The 19,121-nt window shown below is 44.0% G+C and overlaps 1 protein-coding gene and 1 long non-coding RNA gene across 2 annotated transcripts in view; one reads left to right on the top strand and one right to left on the bottom strand.

Annotated features, from left to right (window-relative positions):
- Positions 1-17,907, bottom strand: part of LOC116853972 — a 61,604-nt gene extending 43,697 nt beyond the window's left edge. Inside the window, exons 1-2 of the long non-coding RNA XR_004380057.1 lie at positions 17,800-17,907; positions 16,947-17,017 (exon numbers count right to left, since the gene is read on the bottom strand). This is a non-coding gene — a long non-coding RNA (uncharacterized LOC116853972). The remainder of the gene's footprint in view (positions 1-16,946; positions 17,018-17,799) is intronic.
- LOC116853970 (DE-cadherin) overlaps positions 1-19,121 on the top strand; it is a 195,807-nt gene that overhangs the window by 134,814 nt on the left and 41,872 nt on the right. The gene's annotated exons all lie outside the window — the stretch shown is intronic.

Genomic DNA, 19,121 nt, shown 5'->3' with positions numbered 1-19,121 from the left:
TATATATATATATATATATATATATATATATATATATATATATATATATATATATATATATATGCATAGGGTGTTGCAAAAACAGCATTCAGTATTTATATGATAGATAGTATACATACTGAAGAGGAAACCCACACAAGTGTCCGCCTCCGATTTTCATGAACTTGTAATATGTTGTACTTTAGATCAAAATAACAGATACGTCTTTTATTATATATGCCCTTTCGCAAGTTTAGGGGATGAAATACCTCTTTGAAGAAAATCAGTTTTTTTCATTCGAAAGGAATATAATGAAAACTATGAGATAGAGAAAATATTTTGAATAAAAGTTTAATGGTTTGAAGAGTACTTTATAGAAATTATTTTAATAATTATAATAGTGGTGGGGGAAATATTGACAAAAAATTTTTTTTCAAATAATTTCTGTAAAGTACTCTTCAAACTATTCAATTTTTATTGAAAATATTTTGTTCTATCTCTTATAGTTTTCATTATATTCCCTTCAAAAGTATTTCACCCCCTAAACTTGCGAAAGGGCACATATAATAAAAAATCTGTTATTTTGATCTAAAATACAACATATTACAAGTTCATGAAAATCGGAGGTGAACACTTGTGTGAGTTTCCTTGTGAGTAAAAAAGTCTTAGGGCCGGTTGTTCCAATTTCTTAGTAATACTAAATGCTTTTTTTAACACCCTGTGTGTACATATATTTTTGTTTTCAATGCAGCAATAAATATTTTTATCGTTAAATACATTTGTGGATACATACACTAAGAAAAATTCCTCTGTTATCAGAACAAAAACATGTTTACTGTTTGATGATCGTCAGGGAAACAGATCGTGTAAAGTCACCGTTGCAAATCGTTTTTCATCATTTGTCATTTTAACAAACATACCTTGCCTGAGATACAAATCATGTTTGTTCTTGTCTATTTAGTTACGTTCTCTGTACGAAAGCGTTGCTCAGAACAACAAATTGAAAATGACAAGCCACTTGTTCCCGCTACAGTGTCATTTGTTGTTTCATATCAACAAACCATTTATTGCTAGTACTGATATTTTGTTAAATCTACAATTTTCTCTCTCAGTATGTACACGCATGCTCTTGGTTAGACATTTCCGCGAGAATCCGTGTTTTCATATTTATCATTGCCGTGGGTAACCCGCTGATTGTGCGGTCTCGTTAAGTTATTTTTCTGGCGAACACACCGTGTGCTTGTTCGCGCAGAATTAAGAGATCTCTCGCGGCACCCGCTTGTACACGCACCTGTGTCTCACGAAAGCGATACGGTGCGGTCTTGTTGCGTTTGCAAATTTCGCAGCCTTTGTATTCCCCCTAGATTTGTCGCGCGTCTTGATCTCATCGCAAAGGCGTATAATCTCCCTTTCACGCCGTCATGCTCGGATGCGGCTCCGGTTTCTGCTTTATGCCCCATAGCCCGACGTTATTCAGGAAGATTACCAGAGTCAGAGTCAGAGTGCACCTGGCCGCTTACCCGCTTCGATTCCTCAAGGCCAGGCTTATGCTATGCACAACGCCAGCCACGGAGTCTTATTTTAGACCCCCAGGGTCGCGATTTCATCCATAAATCCGGGGATGAAGGGCCATGGCACGCAAGCCTCTCTCTCTCCCTCTTTCTCTCCCTCATCGATCTCGGCGGGTTTACACTTCTACTTTTGCGCGTTTCCTCCGCTCCTACCGCAACGTCGTTGCAGTCAAATTTTCCAGCTCCGTCCGAACTTCTCGAAGATGCCGATGCCACTCACTCAAGTATTCGACATTACTTATCCGTAACTTTATTACGCGCTGCTCGATATCGATTTTCCTCTCGAAGAGTACGCGAGCTAAATCCTCCCCTGTGGTTCTCGTGCTTCGCGCTACGGGATGCACATACGCTCGCAGAAGTCTTGCGTCATTTGGCGCAAAGTGAACGGCCCTCATAGAAAATTTTTGGGGATCCAATTGGGACCCAATTGGATTTGCCAAAATAATTATGGATTCTGGTTAAAAATATAATATTTTAAATATGTGATTCCGAGTATGGAAATCCAAATTTTTCCCAATATTTTTCATTTTGGAATTGAATAAAACGACACTTTTCAAATAATTTTATTCAGTGTTTCAAAATATGTTTCAAAAATATTTTATTTTCTGATATTTTATTCTGTTGAATACAATAGAGTTGGTGTAAAAATGGGATTCCCTGTGTATCATAGTGAGGTAACCAATTGTGCAACAAATTTGGGCATTCTAGTCAGGATCTATGCTGCATATCTGGAAAGATCTTAGGAGATTTCTATGCGGGACGCGAACACCGTCTTCTACTTGTATAAGACCATTTTGAGGGCGTTTCGCTTAAATATTCCTTTTCACGGAATACTTTGCCTTCGCTCGCAATCCCGCTGCGCCGACGCACAGCGCAAGTGTCCGGCGAGCCACGGTATAATAAATAGGATTAATGGTCCATGAAATAAAAGGGATCGCACGGAAACGTGGGAACGTCGGTAATGTCGGGCTCCTTCTCGGGTTTCATCGAAAAATGTCGAGCGAGAGGGAGAAAACCGGCGGATATTCGCCGCGGGTGGAACGTCGGTTTTGCGACATTCTCCACGAGCTCTTTCCGCTCCTTATCGAAAAATACCAGGAAAGAAGGGTATCACCGCGAGTGCCGCGCCTCTGACTGACGAGTGGGCATAAAGGACGAGTGAGAGCGACGGCGATCGCGTTTGTCGCTTAGGGGTGGCCGAAGGGACGAGGGGGTGGTGGGAAGCGGACAGCGGAGTATAATGGCGGGGCTAACGAATGGTCGCGAACGACCGCAATTGAGTTCTAAATTTAACTTGGTGCCAGAGGTGGAAGCGCCATTTCTGCGATTTCGCGGGAGTGCCCGATCCGATTGAATTCGAACTCGGCTTCTCAGAAATCTCGTGGACCATCAACCACTTATTCCCCATTCCGCCGTGCGCTGCATGGCCCCCGCTTCGCGCGCACAATGGCAGTTCGATCGATCTTATTATTTGGCCCGAGCCGCCGACGTACGAGCGATTATTGGCCTGAAGTATCGGAGCGACGCCGGCTGCGACTCGTCGCCGCGTTTCCGCGTCGCACACGCTAAGTCCTTCCGTGGCCGGATTACGAGCCGTGGGAAAGTTTCGCGGACTTGGCGAACGTAGGCAGCGAAGCGCACGGTGTTTAAAGAACTGGCGCAACTTTTTACCGCGAGGAGTTTCGGCGAAGCACTTGACGCAAAAGAAACACGGCGAAACCTTGTGTTGCCGCTGAATCTGAGAACACTTGCGTCGCTCAAGAGAAAGAATTACATAGTTCATCTAAATAAATAAACACGACAAGCAGGGGGGGAGGAGAGGGGAAGCAAAAGTTCCCGCTGGGGGTCGCTAAAGGAGCTTCGATCATAAGCCATACCGTGTAGACGTGATAGGCAACGAGGATGCGACCGTGTCTCTCTTCATGACTCTGCTGCGATGAGAGGTCTCTGCGGGATAAATTTTGTAAGTAGAACGTTTCGGCTAGGTCGCACGTCGAAGATGCATATATAGCATGATACCTGTCGAAATTGGCCGAGAAATCGGCCAATTTAGACTATATTATATTGTAAAATGTACATCATTGGTCGTTACCAACGTGAGAGTCGATTACCACAGCGGTTTATCGTCGTAGCCTGCAAATTGGAGGTCGTTTCGCCACGAGCTTTCCGTATACGTGTGTATTCGCGAATCCTCATTGAAGTTCATCGAGCCTGCAACGTGCAGGTATTTGGTGAAACCAATCGTGTAATCGACAGTGATCCTTTTTGGAGAAAATCTGTGCGCGATTATTTGTATGATGTGCGATTTGAATAACAGCGCGATTTAGGTCTGCGGACGGGAATATCCGCAAAAATCGCGAAAACAGCCGCGTGTCGAGGTAGTTTCCTTTCAGGCAGACATGTGCGCACACACACACACACACAAGCGCGTAAGTTTTACCTGACAAAGTTGAGTATCGCGCTGATTCTTTATACACACGCGCGGTGTGTGTAACCGTGCGATCGCAAATTACGACGCCGAACTTCCGCGAAACTTTCCGACTGGAAAGACGCGAACTCACCTTTCCTACCTTCGACGCAAAGTTCATATTTCTCCGCGATAAAATGTATAGCTATACTTCCGCTACGTGCACATGCTTTTCTTTTTCTCTCTTCTCCCCGCCCCTCTCTCTCTCTTTCTCTCACGCGTATGCACGTATGAACGTATGCACGTGCACGCTCGTACACGTGCATACACCGTCCTCGCGCACGGCCAAAGGGAACATCACGTGCATTAGGTGTGCAACAAGAGCGAGCAGCTATATAGATCGCGGGAAGCGACGCGAAAGTCACGTTTCCCTTTTCGTTTCTCCGATAATAAGAATTGCATTCACGTTACGCAGTCACCAAGGAAGAAGCTGCATAAGCACGAACATGGGAGAAGGCGGGGGCGCCATCCATCCCGCGCACACGTCGTCCCGAGACGTCATCGGAATCGCGCAAACATCCCGCTACGTACAACGACGCGAAGTCTCCGGCTCTGCAACTGACGCATTTTTGCTTCTCGGATGTACTCGTAATCCGCGATATTCGCCGCGAAACCGCGCGCAATAACGGTGAAATACCCGCGTTCGGAAAGAGAGAGCCTAGAATTAAGATGACATGTTTGGTTGGGCAAATTTTGGTGAAGGTAAGCAGAACTGTCTGGTTATTACAACAGCATTATATTCTGACATGGAACCGGAACATTTACTTGCAATACCGGTAAGAGTTTAGTCACTGCTTGTGTGGTAATAACATCTAAGTGTCTGGTTATTATGAACTATAAGCGTGGAAAGGAGCATGGTTGGATCAACGTGGTTGAACTGGGCTGAATTTCTGGTTATTGTAATCACATATTCTGGTATCTAATGCTGGTTATGACATAGACAGACGATATGAAACAGATCTGTCAGAAGAAGTGGTATAACGCGTGGACAACTCGCAATCTCTGGGTTCGAATCCCACCAGGACAAAAGTACAGCAAAATAATCATACACTAATACCTCGAGGAACAACTTTCAATTAATGAGATAATAAAATTTCTAGTAAGAAACGTGAATATATTTTATTATTGTAACCAAACTCTTACACTTCAATCAGAATGCAAATTTATCTGATTACTTTAACCGAAATTATGGTTCGTTCATTTCTCACTAAACAGTTTAGATAATTGTATTCCGAACTCAGATTAATTCAACCAGTTTTTCTCGTGCGTGTATATTATTTCCGTGATAAGAGCGCGACGGTCCTGCGAGATCGATAGAAACATACTTGGTCGTTGGACAGGACATGGATCGCGTTCTCGACGCTCCTGATGAATATCGAATGTTTCTCTCGCCGGCGAAATTTTTTCCCGCCATTTTAATTTCTCCTTCGTTCGCTTTCCCGCTCTACAGCGTGAAAACCGGATATGATTCTCTACGGTTGGTTGTTGGCACACACGAATGTGGACACACACACACGTTCGCGCGAACAGGTGCACATGGGCGGTTTTCAGTATATACGCGTTGGCCGAATCAAGGAGATTGCTAGAGGCGCGAAGGAGCGTTTATATTTACTTTTAACGCAGGCAATGCAAGGATACAATAAAGCGCGATATTAACGCCGCGAGCTCCATCGGACATCCTGCAACTGGGATAAACGCTTTTCCTATTTCTCTCTCTCTCTTTTTCTCTCTCACATTGACTCACTCACTCATTCACTCACCGTTCGTTCTCATCATCGCGTTCTTCATCGCCTTTTTTGGTCCAGGGATCACGCACACGCTCGTTATCCGGTGTCTGTATCGCGCGCTGTACATATCTCGCAAAACCGGCGCTTTCGACGTGTTTGAAGGTCCGAGATCAGCGGACAAAATCGAGCATGTCGTCGATGCACTGTAACAAAATTGTCCTCCTTGTTGCGAGGCTGTTAAATACGGGCGATAGTTGCTACTCTCGGCTCTCGACGACAAATTACACGCGCGCTCCCATCTCCCGTAGTTAGAGTTACTCGTAACTTTATCTCTGGTGTCTTAGCTTCTCACAGATTGGTCCGATCTCGAACTTACGCGGTTACTTAATCTAAGATTCCGTTGAGCGATATGCACACGAGCATTCAGATACTCTGTGTGTCTGAATCAGAGTCCTATTAATCGTTCCGCTTTTCTTTGAAATTCTTTATACCCTCGTCAAAGACGCAAAATTTCCCACTATTCAATTGTCCAAATCCAAACCATTGATTTGCCATTGATCAATGTTCAGTTTGACGCAAACAAAACATCCGACGTCTCTCGTACTTGTATGATGATGCTATCTGATCTTTACTGGACAGAAGGACAAGTTCATGTCTATCAGAAGCGCGATAATTTTCTCTTTCCAACGATTCTTATTTCAGATCGTTATGAAGGTTTACAAGGAGAGTTATTGACGTTTGTCGATTTGCCTTTCGCGTGTTGTGAGGTAGGTTACGATTAGAGAACCTCTATTAAAGAGAATCGTCAACTTGGTCATGTGACCAGCTATTCTGCGATTGTCTGACATAAACATTATTTTCAACTTTCCAGTAATTAACGAGCTTTTTAGAAATTAGGGAGAGCTTCGCAGGTTTTGTAAAAACAGTTCTGAGCCCGATATCACATTAGCGATTGGCGATTAGCGGCTATCTTTCTACCAGTCAAAGCAAAGGAGCCACCGATTGAGATTAGTAACTGTTCTATTAGACAATGTTCTATTTTATAAACATTAATCGCAATTCAATCAACAATTGTTAGTGTGATATAGGCTTAAGACTACATGGAAAAAAAATTTGCTACATATGGATAACTAAACATAATTTGTTGTGTTAGCCACTTTTTCTTTGCTGCGGGAGTCAATTTTCTTGCTAGGAGAACAAGAAAATCTGCTTCTGCAACAAAAAATTGGCTAAAGCAGTAAATTATGTTTAGTTGTCCATCTGTAGCAAATTTGCTGCATAACCACTTTTCTTACTGTAGGAGAAAATTTTCTTGTTATCATAACAAAGAAATAGGTTCCTGCAACAAAGAAAAAGTAGCTAACATACCGAATTATTTTTAATTATGTTTAACTGTCTATATATAGCAAATTGGTTTGCTGCTGCAGCAAACTTTTTCCTTTTTTTCCGTGTAAAGGATCGTCTACAATGCGGCCGCGATTACGTTTCAAAGTCGTACACTGTTAAAAATTGGAGGGTCAAATTTAAACCAATTTCTTGAGTTAAATATTTAGTTATTTTTAACTATCATGTGTGTCAAAATTTACTATTTTAACACAAAACATGTGTTTAAAAAAACAACCACATCTAATCAACCCATTTAAAACAATATTAAGTCATTTTTTACTAAAACAAAGGTTACATTATTGTGCACATAATAAAAAATAAACTAAATTTTAGTCAAATTTAATACATTTCTTAAGTTAAATTATTTAACTCCATTACATTAGTTAAATTAACAATATATTTAGTAGGAGCAGTGGCGACTTGTAGGAATGGTTAAAAATAACTCAAATTGAGTATAATTTGACACTACGGATTTAACAGTGTAGCACTAGTCTGTGAATCAATCATGTTCTATTTCCTTCACCTAAATTCGTGCAAAATGAAAAGTTTTTAATTCGTCAGGGAATCTTTTCATTTTGCACAATTTTACGCGAGGGAACTATTGACATTTATAGACTAGTGTTACTTTAAAACAAAGGCTGCGTTCTGCCTTTATATTCACTGCCAGTACTGAAAATCTATAGTTCATCTTACATACTGTGGATTTTCAGTATCGACAGTGAATATCGGAACGCAACTGTAACTACGACCGCGTAGTTGTGGACGAGATCCCAACTCTCCTCGAGTCAGTCGTGAGATTTCGACGTTGCAAGCGCGGCTTGCTATTCCGACTCTGCGGCCCAGTCAAGCGTCGTGCCACGTGGTCGTTCATCTCGACTTTAGAAGAGGATGGCATGGAAACATTGGATACGATCCATTAAGCTTGATCTACAATGTGTTCTTTGCTTCTTATTTCTTTCTGACTCAAATCTTAAGCCTTAAGTCAGCAAAGACAGAAGACAAGAAATAGGAAGCAAAAAGCACATTGTAAATTAGATTTCAGTCGCTGCAAACGCTTTGATGTACTTAAAGAAAAACCATTGATCCATACGGTGCTTCAAAGCATTTGTAGCGTTTAATAGATCGCATTCATAGTGCTTCGGCGCGAGGTGGAACGCGCTCGGCCTGGCACTAACGCCGGGTTGAAGCCTGACGTCGATGTCGCGGCTTTAATCTTCCGTTACTCGCGCGCATTTGTGAGGTGCAGCCCGAATTTCTTTAATGCGGCGTAGAGTGGAGGTTAGAGAAGATACGCGTTATATTCTTTTACCTTCTTATCTCTCCTGTTTCCGTAGAATAGTGCATGCTTGCCTTCCACAGCATCAACATCGAAGTTATAGGAAACAAAAAACACCTGACACACAGGTACTCTACAACAATTGATGTATTTCTAATGTTGCCGCCTAATCTAATGTTCACACGAGCAACACGTAACCTCTTTCATTCGCGATCGAATTGTTCAGATGCCTCTCTTCATCTCGTGTATTGTAACGATGACGAGATGCACATTGCTACTGTGAATCAAGCTAAAGGAATAATCATTGCGGTCAGTTGCAAAGTGATCAAGAACAATTTCGTTCAATTTCATGAGCTCTTTTTTACCCGCGCATGAGCGTTGGCACGTGGCGGGAAGTTCCTCGTTAATTTTGCACGGTTAACTAGAATTTCATCCCAGGTCAATCATGACGTCTTCGCGTTCGTCCGCTGATGAACGCGACCTTGATTCGAATCGGCAGCGCGCTCGTCGTGATCTCGTCTTACCGTCCGTCCCAACTTGTCGAAAGTTTCATTTTAATCCGCATTTCTTCCCGAGAGAAAGAGAGAGAGAGAGAGAGAGAGACCAGCATCTATAATTCATCTATTTTCAACCGAATATATAGACTGTCCGACCATTCGCTTTCACGTGGTGAACGGATATGACCGCAGTAGCCAATATTACGACAGATAAAATGCACTTTCATGAACACACTTCGATATCTCACCACGCACCGTGGTACGATAGTCACGCTGTTCAACTCTATTTCCTCAGGTGTCCGACTTCCCTCGCTCATCCTTCCGCCTTTCCCTTCTTTGCGCTGGGAAAATCCTACCCTCATCCTTCTCTCTTTCATAAATCCTCTCAACATTAGGTCGACCTTATTTGTCAGCGGAGGGGTCTCGCGACGCTCGACCTACCTTTGCACGCTCGTGGCTTATCTTGCACGCTTTGACACGGCGCATTTACTTATTCTCCTGGCTCGAGGGGGTCGAGTAAGACGTACTCGAAATAGGCGAGAAATATCTTCGGATAGGGCCGCGTCGTCGTCGTTGTCGTCGATAGGAACGAAGGCGGCGGATATTTATCGCGCCAGCCGCTACAAGCTCGTGCGTTCCCCTATCTTATTGCCGATTTCCGCGCGCCGGACATCCGATTCCACGGGCTTTGTGTGCTTTGCGCGAGTTGGCGGCGCGTTTGCACTCCGCGTTACACGCCCGGAGAACGAACGACCGAGCGAAGTCACGCAGGTAAACACAGTTGCACGAGAAAGTGGCTTTCAAGCAGTAAAACTGCTCGAACGTCGAGATAAGTGCCTGATCTCTCGCGCGAATCAAACGAGAGCGCGTCTTTGGAATATTTTATGGAACTGTCGCTCACACAAATTGACTTTTCCAAAATTTGAGACGTAGACCGCGTCGTATTTTTTGTTCCATCAGATATAAATTAATGAAACAATTGATTATTAAGCGCTTTTTGTCGCATTCAGCTTATCTCCTCAATCGTTAAAACGTCTCCGTTTTCGAGATCGATATCGTGGTGTCGGTCGCGTTGCAGGTAACATTAAATTAATAAATGTTCCACGTACAAAATAGATGCTGTTTGGTCCGAAAGCCCTCGATTGTTGTCAATGTATTACGGGAAGCTTGTGCAATCAGGCTTAACGATCTCGGCACGGCACGCGCACACACACAGACACACACACACAGATACACCGGTGGCTCTAGCTAACTGCATCCGATGAAAAATGCAACATATTCAAATGACATTGCATGTAATCTACAAATTACACTCGTACGCGTTGTATCGACGAGAGCGAGAGAGGACTCTCTCCGCGATTATTTTTCCAGCGCGGTCCGCGGATGACCACGTTTTTCCACGTATCGCCCGCACCAACGGTCTCCCTTCTCGCATTCTCTCTCGTATATCTCGCCGGCGCACACGCGGCTGGCAGTTCACGCGGGATATTAATTTCGATATCGAAATCAGATAGTGCAGCCACGGCGCGAAGTACTGCGAGTTTGGACGAACTTCGATTCGCCGCGATCCATGGAAATGAGATTCGCAGTAATACCGATACCGTTGCGCGTTCACCCTTCTCCCCCCCTCTATCTCTCTTCTCTCGCTCTCGCTTTCCCTCCCGCTGTGTGCGGTATAACGGCGGCAAACGGCGAGACGGCGACGCGCCTGCAGGTACTCGAGTTATTTCGCGGAGCCAGAGCGATGACGACAAGGTCGATATCAATTTTTCGCTATAACTCGAGGCGATTCTCAGATTGTCGCGGAAAAGAGCTCTTGATTTCCCTCGAAAGCGATTTAATATCCGATACGACGTGAAACTCTTCCTCGGTGCCACTTGCAACTCTCAACGTGACGACCTGGCAAAAATGACTCGTGTCACACAGTCAGAAGGACGGGGGAATGGGATTGTGCGCTCGAGTATGTATGTGTGTGTGTGATTGGCGTAGATTAGATTATATAATAGCATATAGGATACCTAGTATCCTGGATCGGCTGGGCGATAAATGTGTGTACGCGATGACAGACTCGTTAGACTAGATGACTTGGTCCGTATGTCCGACCGGGAATCTTGACCGCGTTCCTACAATGAAAGTGTCATGCCGATGTCCGATTTCCGTTCGTTGCCGTTGATATTCCTTCACGGGGCGCCTTGCTATGGCCTGCCCGCCGATGCAATCCCGCCGATGTCATTCACACCACCGAAAGTGGCCGTCGTCGCGGCGCGACGGGGCCGCAGTGTGCGTGTGCCGTAATCCCATTCGCCATTGTGTCAACTCGATCGGCCGCGATGACAGAGGGAGGACGACCGGCGGCGGGTTACCGTGAAAATTTCAACGTTAACGGCCGACGCGATCGACGCGTCATTGTCGGCCGATACGGGAGCGATCGGGCATAATCTCGAGGTGAGATGCGACCGCGACTGCGACCGTATCCTCCCGCGACCGCCAATCCCCCGGGGTACAACACACGTCGCTTCCATGAGAACCCGAAGATATCAGCGGGAGCAGCGCCGCGGGAGAGAATACACGCTCATAGTGTGCCCAATCGATGGGACGTCTCGCGGCGAACGGTGCGGTCGGGGAAGTCATTCGCGTGACGGACGTCAGGATATACCGGTCGGGCTATAACCGTAACTCGCGAGCGCCACGACGACGTTCAGACGGAACGTCGCGGCGGTTTGGCAGGACCGATTATCCGCGAGGACACGCAACGAGGACCGCGCGGGCGGAGACTTATCCGCCCTCGCGTCGCGCGCGATCGAAATCGCCGGGCGAATTCTCGGGGAATTTGGATGAAAAGTACACGAAATAACGGGCAAATCGCGAACATCTCCCGGCCCTTTGTTAGACGGCCATTCTTCTTAGCAACAAGTGTCCCATTTCTCTCACGTCGTGGAAAAATCTTGAATACCTCTCTTGGTGTCGCGCGAGATGATCGATCAGTCTTCCGTGATACGCGCGCGCGCACGCCTGTCCGTAAACTCTCTCTCGCTAATCGTCAACAACGTGTGGGCTTTAAGGACTTTTTAACGATACCTTTGTCGCGACACGTCCTTTCGGGCGCTCGCGCGCGCGTGCGTATTATACATCGGGGACAGACGTGAATACACAAAACTCGGATTCTCGTCGGTCCAATTGCGAGCGCGCGCGCGGCTTTCATCGTATTTCAATATGCCGCGATGTGCCGTATCGATATTTCATCGAGGAGTTATTTCTTCGATACTGCGCAGGAATACAGAACCGTCGCCCGAGCGGATACTCTGATTACGCGCTTGTTTCTTGTTTCCCGTTCGCAATTACGAGAGCATTTATTTCCATGGTCGCGCTACGTGCTAGAGAACCCGTGTTCAAATTTTGATCCTACTCTCGACTTCAATATTCCATTCAATTCCTTCGGTACCGCGAAGCCTACATCAACCTCTTTTGATTCTATTTAACGTACTCGGCTTTGCCGAGAAGTTCTCTTTAGAAATTATAATTACGTTTTTGATGTTTAAAGGCGCCAGGTAGAACTCGCTTTCCATGTGTATTAACATACACTGATCTTTTAGAATATAGAGAGGCTAGACGCCCTTTATTTTAGAATTTGGAAGTTACAACTTCTCAGACAACGAATTGTCATGACTGGCTGTATAAACATGATAGATGATCTTCCTCTATGTATTAATGCTCGTCACGACTCTATTAATCATATTTTATTTTATAATAATTGAAATACGAACATGCAATAATGTGGCCAACTTGCCCTGGTATCGAATTCAGTTTAGCGCAGAGTAAAGAAGGCCACGTTTAAAATATATATACTGAGTAGTTCCAGAGTTTCCACGAGAGATCTCTACAGTCCTCCCGTCGGTTCTTAAATATGGGCTAACTTTATCTCGTCCGTCCATATGCTCTATTTCAATTATTTTATACATGAAAATTATATTTATTACCAGAAACGGTATATCATATATTTGCAAGAAATTTTATTCTAGCTAATAACATATCGTTTACTTTTTGCTTCAGTCACGATGGGAAATATTAATAGAAAATTTCGAAAGGCTCGAAAATTTACTTTGCTATTACCAAATCACTTTTCTATTTTTTAACTGTAATATTATTACGATTTTAATGAAATTCAGAGAAAGATATTTATGTTCTGAAAGAACCATTTTGTGACATCACTATTCTTACGATAAATACTAATACTAAATATTACTACTAAAAAGTACATCCTTGGGATGATATAGTTCCGGTCTCCCCTACAAATGATCGAAAATTTAGGTCAAAAGTAGCGCTAAAATTTCAACTCGGAAATTCGCCCTATGCATATATATGTATATTGATAGGACTCTCTTTGTCTCTTTTTCTTTCTTTTGCTTTCTTTTCTCTTTCGTTGCCGAACGGATGCGTGCGACAAAGCCACGTGGAATAACGAGTTTTGAAATCGCGCATGCCGGAAGTAGCAAGAGCGCTGCGACTTCACCCCGAGCTCGAGCTTTCTTCCTTCAGCCCGACAGAAACGTACACAGTATCTTTGCTCGTAAACTCCTGACGGTAAATGTCGCTGTGACGAGCGCGTCGAGGATAGAGTTTTTTTATTTCCTTGTATCTTGGATATTTTTATCGAGTTTTCTTTTTTCTCCATCTAAAAATGGTCTTTAGAATTCTTCATATCTTCATGTATATCGGAGTTAATCCTGTTAGGTTTACATAATCACGTCACTAAAGTGAAGTTATTTCGAGATTTATTTCGAGTCGAGTCTTTTTTAAATTGCTTAGTAATCCCAAATTGTTTGAAAAAGATTTTTGTTTTTAAAGAATAAGTCAATAGACGCAAATAACGCACTCAAGATGGTTGTTCAAATGAATGGATGACATAGAAGTCATATTTTTAGCGAAAAATTCAAGAGACGTGAGATAATAATGTTGGCTTTACCTAGCAACATTGTCCCTCACTATTTTGAGTATCTTTGCGGCTTTTTTCTTAAATACATCATTTTCACGAGCGAAAAACAGAGTGATCAGTATCTTGTGGAGAAACTAATTTAATTAAGTTTTCTTTATAGGATTATTGGTAATTATGCATATTAAAGATCTACCTCGCCGATGACCTTGACCTTTATATATGTTGTCAAGGACATGTTCCTGAAACATTTACAAAATTTTAGGTGGCGGTCTCTCTTTATTAAAAAGTTATGAACAAAAGAAGTTGACTATTTGAGCTGTAGTTTTCCGACTGTATCTATGTATATATTCTATAGACATCTTACTAAATGCACAAAGTACACGTGTATTAAGTAATACAATGTTATGTACAATAGAAAGAAAGTGACACTTGAATATGTAAGATGTTAACTATGTAGTAACATAAGGATGCTACAATAATTGACATGTAGTGTTGGACAATTATATCGCATTTACAAAATACTTCCATATACGGTGTATATGGAAATATGGTGAACAGTACATGCACGGGGAAGCACCCCTCCCAAAAAAACTAACCCTAATTTATCTAATGCAATATTCCAAACCGTACATGATGGGTTTGGTTAGGGTTAGTTTTTTGGAGAGGGGGAAAGGGCGGAGCCCCTCCCCCGCGCATACCCGTGTATTTTGTGCATGTAGTAAGATATTTGTATATAATATATACATACAATCGGAAAACTACAGCCTAAATAGTCAACTTTTTTTGTTCATAACTTTTTAATAGAGACTGCCACCTAAAACCTTCAGAACGTTACTCAGGAGAGTTACCTTTATCACATAAGTGAAGATCAATGTGTCATCGGCGAGGTGTTCTTTAATATGCATAATTACCGGATTATTTTGTATCATGCTGCCATTAATTTTTTTAGCGTCATTAATGAAGCATCAAGTTATAACACGGTCCTTCTATCGTCCATCCGAAAGTCAGTTCGGATCAAGGATCTAAAATTTACATTTTATCACATGGACTTGAAATCTAACAATATTCCTGAACACAACACAAGTTGTCGATTATCTTCAGTTGCGTAGTAATTTCACGTGAAGACGCGATCTTATTTGTTCCCGCGCAATATGTGTCTACTTTATCGCACAGTTATTCGGGACAGAACGATAAACATCCTCGCGAAATCGATTACATCTTATCGGATTATTTGTTAAAAAAAAGAAGAGAGAAAAAGGTATCAAGAAAAAAAGTGATAGATTGGCAAACTGTCGAGTCTTTTAAGAGTTTCCCATCAGTCCTAAATTGCTTAAAAAAGATTTTAATTTCTAAAGAATGAGATCAGTGAACACAAATAACGCGTGCGCACTCAGGATGGTTGTGAACCGGTAATATACAAGTCGTATTTTTAACGAAGAAATGCAAGAGGCGTGAGATAATGTTGTCTCCATATAGAAACATTGCTCCTAATTAATTTTGAGTATTTCAGAGCTATTCTGGTTTCTCCCCAGCGCGCTCTATCCCCTACAATTTGTTGTTAGCTTCTCGTGCACATTCGCTAGAGATCGTCGCGTCGTCGTGCATTATCAATCGTCTTAATATCCATCGCGGGCAAAGCTCCGAGAAAAGGGACGAGCAGCGCGCGCGCTCGTTGTACACAGCGAGCGGCTGTGTGTGTCATTACGGGTAATGGAAGCAGGCATCGTCGGGACACGAAGAATGCATAATGCATATATAAGAACGAAACGAAGATGAGACAACGCGGACGCGCGGCGGGATGTCAAGCGACATCCCGTCCGCGAAATCATTCCGAGACAACTACGTTCCATCAAGTACGTGCCCTCTCTCCCCTTGAGTCGAGGAGGGAGGGGGTGGATGGATGGATGGGTGGATGGGTGGTTCTGTCTCGCGTTTCTTGACTTATCGTCGGAAGACGATAACGAAGTAACGAAGAAAAACCCAGAGAAAAGAAATTTCCGTCGTGACGCAGCCAAACGACCGCGTCGAAGTGTATGGTGGCGTTCGAAGTGTTAATCCGTGCACGACCGCCTCGTAACCCCCGAATGTCCCGCGGAAATGTATCGGCTCCCGAGGCATATTTGGGCCTCACTTATTTTCATGACACAGTCATGAAAAATCTCGAACGGGACCCACGCGACTATTATGCACCGTACAAGAAGACGGCGCGAACGCGCGCCGGGATTAACGTCTACTTTGGAATCGGAGCTCGGATCCCAATGCGGCGTTGGGTGTCGGAACGTTATCGAATGTCGCGCGAGCGAGATCGTAATATGATGCGAGGTAATTTCGTTTCTTCGTTGGAAATGAAATGTTTCTATAAAGAGATGAAATATACTCGCAGACCTCTGTAAAACGACGCGCGGTCAACAGTCAGTCGCTTACCAGCCAGTTAGCCAGTCAGTCAGTCAGTCAAAAAAGGGAATGTTTTGTAAAAACGGAACAGGGGAATGGGAGAGAGAGAGGGAGGATCAAATAAAGAACCACTATGGAGCGCGATATTTGATTACGAGTTTATGCGTTCACCGGTCATAGAAATATCAATACGATGTTTCCGATATTTGCACGAAATTGTTTGTCCCCAATCCACTGTTGTATCGAAACTCAAATTTGAATGAAATCAACGAGGATTTAATCGAGATGCGTAATCATCGGTATTGTTAATGCCGAAAATGAAATCACTTCCGTGGATGTGAGCCATCGGTAATTATCGTAATTAAAATCATACGTGCGAAATGATACGAATCTGATATGATTAGCTCGACGATGTAATCGCGGGCGAATTTTTGCCCTTCGCGTGCTCGCGCGCACGAGAGAGCGAGAGCTCGAAACCATCCCCCTCCCTCCTTCCTGCTCCTCCTCCCCACGATCGATCTCAAGCCACGGCGTTTTAATATCGATGTTAAACTTATAAAAGAACAAACACCGCCGACTCATTCCTCACGAATGAATATTGACGCTTGTATTTGTAAAGCAAGGGATACTTATTAGCGTTTCATTTATTGAAGCGATAATTAACGAACGAAGTAATTGCGATTGCGCCATTATGAATAAATTAAACGTGTAGTTACCGAGCATATTAATCGGGCGGTTTCGCGACGGGGGGTGGGCTTCTCGTCCAAAGACATAGGCACTCCGGGAACTGCAGGCAGAACATTTTGTCATAAAAAATAGGTTATTATATGTTTAATAATAATATATATTAATATTAATTAAACAGTTAATATATTTAATTAATATAATAATAATATATATGTTTCTTTTTATGATATTTTTCGTAAAACTGGACTGGTATATTGACATTGCAGTGTAAATTACCACAAAAATAATAATTTTGACGAGAAAAGTTGCTTCGAGTTTCTAGCTGACGACATTTTTGTTCCCAAAAATGGCTGGGTCCACAACCTTACTTTAAGTCGTAAGCAAATTGACTAACTGCAGTCGATTATTCTTCTAATACTCGACTGTGATTTGTCAACTTGCTTACAGCTCACGACCTAAAGTAAGGTTGCGGAACTAGCCTGGTTCTTTTATTTAATATCGGGCATCGTACGTTGGATGTCGACGCAGTGTGAATCCTGGATTACTCGAAGTCATTAGGCAACTCGACCTAGTATCAAGGCGGGACGGTCACGTGATAGCATGTTCATTCCTCTGCTATTACAGTACAAAATACACGTTTTACAGAATCGTTGATAGCATAGAAACATGAAGGAAGGTTGTCTCTATCATGCATGAACAGTCAACCACAGCAATTAGTTGTCTGCAAAGTAGTAACTTTGAAATTCTGAAAAGTGGTCCAACTTGACTCGGTCTACCCTATTCTCTCGATCGCGGCATTCTCGTCTGAAACGATCTCAGACACTTTCGCGGGGCCTCTAAACACACACACACACACACACACACACACACACATACACATACCGGTGCTGTCTGCTTGCGCGTCTTATCGGAAACGAAAATGTGTCCCCTTATTCCTTTTCGCGCGCTCTCTCCTCTCCTTTCCTTCATCGCCCTCCCAAGTGACTTTCGTAATGCTCAGCGCGATGGCTCAAGTAGAATGCACGAGGCGGGTCGAGTTTCTATAAATAGACCTTGCTCGATAAAGTGGGGACGCGAGAGACAGAGCCAAGTTCGACAGTGTTGTGCACAGTCGTGACAGATATCAAGGGCGTGATTCGCGAATAGGGAGGAGGGAGGAAAGATTGTAAATATGACACGGACGGATATTAACTTCCCTCGAATATGTTATCGGAGGTGTTATCGTGAGATAATTATTAAGTGGACGCTGCCGTGGCCCGAGCACGGGGACGCAACGACAAGAGGCACATTTCATCGAGACGTCAATTACGCTCAAGGTGGAATCGGAAGGAGCGAAACGATCATTCGCACAAATCATTGGCACAAAGGGCGAATTAATCGCTCCCTGCTGAAAGTTGTCGCGCTGCAATGATAAGTAGCGTGATTACGGGAACTGTATTTTTTACGGCCGGCTCTTTAGCGGCGAGCAATCTCGCCGTCGCGTTATATCGCTGATATCGTCGCTGACGTGGAGCGCGCCCCATGAGGAATCGGAAGAAACGCGATAGACCATATCCCGGCGGACCCGCGTTTGTGTGTAAAACCGATGGGGTAGCATTCGCGTGAGTTACGTTCTTATTGTAAGTGGACGATAACTCAGGCGTAACTGCCGGCCATCACGAAATTAAGCGGCGCTGGCCGCTATCCCGACGCCGGCAGCGATAATCGGGAGCCTTATCGAGCAGAAGAGGAGGAGGAGAAGGAAACGCCGAAAACCTCCCCGTGAGCGACTTCGCATCGCGACTCGGCATCGGGGATGCATCGATCCCCGACGACACGTCGATCGCGGGAAAAGGACCGCGATTCCCGTCGTGGAAGAGACCATTCAGCGTTAGTCCTACTCCATTGGATTCGACGACAACAATGCACCGCAACAATAGACAATAGATTGTAGCGGGACAACAATGCCCTTCCGCGGAATGTATATCGCGCGTAGTCGTTACCACGCTCGCGAGTCGGGTACACGTGTTAGCACGTGGCCGATCGAGACAGAGAAGGATGGGGAGCGTGTTCCTTTTCCGCCCCCGAGATTCGACGAGACGCAATATTTCCGCACGAGAATGCCACCGCTGTGGCTCCCGAGATCCCGGAAGTAAGTTCCGCCGTCGGAGGAACACCTCGCCGTGTGGAAAAGCGAGACAGAGAGAGAGAGAGAGAGAGAGGGG

This window comes from Odontomachus brunneus, unplaced genomic scaffold (assembly GCF_010583005.1).
Source record: "Odontomachus brunneus isolate Ranch 3 - 2012 unplaced genomic scaffold, Obru_v1 Obru_scaffold_007, whole genome shotgun sequence".
NCBI classification, from domain to species: Eukaryota; Metazoa; Arthropoda; class Insecta; order Hymenoptera; family Formicidae; genus Odontomachus; species Odontomachus brunneus.
The sequence above is the reverse complement of the archived record's forward strand: the minus strand, read 5'-3'. Positions and strand labels throughout refer to the sequence as shown.